The sequence below is a fragment of the Cebus imitator genome, unplaced genomic scaffold (genome assembly GCF_001604975.1).
Source record: "Cebus imitator isolate Cc_AM_T3 unplaced genomic scaffold, Cebus_imitator-1.0 Scaffold129, whole genome shotgun sequence".
In the NCBI taxonomy this organism is placed as follows: domain Eukaryota; kingdom Metazoa; phylum Chordata; class Mammalia; order Primates; family Cebidae; genus Cebus; species Cebus imitator.
Window position 1 is genome coordinate 2187242 of NW_016107444.1, and position 2360 is coordinate 2189601.

The 2360-nt window shown below is 36.2% G+C and overlaps 1 protein-coding gene across 9 annotated transcripts in view; it reads left to right on the forward strand.

Moving 5' to 3' along the window:
• Positions 1-2360, forward strand: part of MAST2 (microtubule associated serine/threonine kinase 2) — a 250465-nt gene that overhangs the window by 142418 nt on the left and 105687 nt on the right. The gene's annotated exons all lie outside the window — the stretch shown is intronic.

Here is a 2360-nt window from a genome sequence, read left to right on the forward strand (position 1 = left end):
GGTTTCACCATGTTGACCAGGATGGTCTCGATCTCTTGACCTCGTGATCCACCCGCCTCGGCCTCCCACAGTGCTGGGATTACAGGCTTGAGCCACCGCGCCCGGCCTTAGGTGAGAATTTCAAAGCTGGGAGTAGAAGAAGGCTTCCACTTCAGGGTGACTTTTCCAAGAGCAGCTCAGGCTTACTTAATGAAGTGCCAAGTGAATTGATAGTGAATTAGAGAACCAGCGAAAGAAGAGACCTAGAATCCATTTCAGCTCAGTTGTCTGTCTTAAACTGCCTTTGTTTAACTCATAGGGCGAAGGGAGTGTATTTCAGATTTTCTCCCCAAGTAAACTGCTTGCTCTGAGACAGACAGGCTTCTTCAGTGGGCTTCCTTTGTGATGTTGCCCTTCAGCGTCCGTGGATGCTTATTGATTGAATTAATGATTCTACCAGACCTTGAGGAACAGGATGTGTTTGAAGTATATAGTTGGGGTATTGACACACTTTTTAAAAAACCGTTTATTCCCATACTGACACAAAAGTAAAAGACCATTTAAAAAGAAACTTCATCAACTAATGTGTTATTTAAAGTAAAGGTCACTTGTTAACAAAATTAAAAATTTTTAAATGGAATTTGGAATTTAAGAAAATATAAATGGTCAAAAATCACAGTTTTGTTTTTGTTTTTGAGAGTGTCTTACTTTATTACCTAGGCTGGAGTGCAGTGGCCCTATCACAACTCACTACACCTTGAACACCTAGGCCCAAGGGATCCTTCAACCTCAGCAGCTGGGACCATAGGCATGCACCACCAAGCCTGGCTAATTTTTAAATTTTTTATAGAAACAGAGTCTCTCTGTGTTGCTCAGGCTGGTCTTGAACTCCTGAGCTCAAGTGATCCTCCTGTCTCAGCCTCCCAAAGTGCTGAGATTACCACACTTGGCAAATCATGGTCTTCAGATGTTGGTATACTGCTCTTGGTAATCATTGTATCTGTTTTATTGACTTTGAGTTAGAAAAATAACCCCTGAGGACCTAAGTTGTTTGTATATCACCTTTTCCTTTTTCAAACAATCCTTATTAGACTCTAGACCTATTGTATAACCAGTTTGCAGAGTAATAATTAGGGGCAAAAAGAAAATGAAATTTGGTTTTCATAGATTCTTATAATTTCAATGGTATGTTCAACAAAATGACTAAACCTCATTTTATGTGATAAGACTTAAGACTTTCAAAATTTTGTTAAAAACATATTATTCAGGTTAACAAATAAGTACTGTCTAATGTTCTAATTAGTTCTCACATATATGAGAGGGAGTTTAACTTTGAAATAGCTCTTTGGAAGAGTGAAAATTCTTATTGAAAATGAGAAATAAAAATTAATATTTTTACTTCTTTTAACTTTAAAATGTTGAATTTGTGAAAATGTCGGCCTAACTGCAATTTTAAATAGCCGTCTGTCCTCCTGTTCTCTATCCTGTTACACTCCCATTTTGTGTACCCACCTGAGAAATAAACTGAAGACCACTAGAGTGATAATGACTAGGAAAGTGAAGATTTCCTTTGAATATATGTAAATAAGCACAAGTGGAATGTATCCATATTATAAACAGTCAGAAGTAACAATACAGGCAACTAACAATGTTACCATTTTGAAGTAGATCAGGTACTTATGTGATACTTAAGTAATTTTTTACCTTGGAAATTAAATATAATATGTGTATAGAAAGCCATGCCAATAAGGGAGCAAATTAAATATTAGGAAACGGTGCATTATTTTTATCATGGGTCGTTTCTACTAATGGCAACAAATTAGAAATCTGTATTTATCACCTATGTGTTTTAAATCTAATGATCTTATTTAATAATCTTCAATAAGACTTAACATATCAAAATGGCTAGATTGTTTTTATGGGAAAAAATAACCTGGGAATCTAAAATTTAAGTAGAAGCAAAATACATAGTTAACTGACATTATCTGATACATTAATTAGAGAAAAGTTAGCTAAATAAATTGGTATTATTGTAGATATAATCAATAATTTATAAACTATTGAGAATGTTTCACTCTTGGGGACATACGAATTTCTTTAGGAAGTTTTAGTCATTGAACATTAAATATTACCTGTTGGCTGCTAATTGATGAGTTGTAGTAAATTTGCAGTGTTTGGTTTGCCCAGAAACCAATTTTAAATACTTTGGGCCGGGCACCATGGCTCACGCCTGTAATCCCAGCACTTTGGGAGGCTGAGGCGGGTAGATTACCTGAGGTCAGGAGTTTGAGACCAGACTGAGCAATATGATGTAACACCATCGCTACTAAAAATACAAAATTAGGCCGGATGCAGTGGCTCACACCTGTAATCCCAGCACT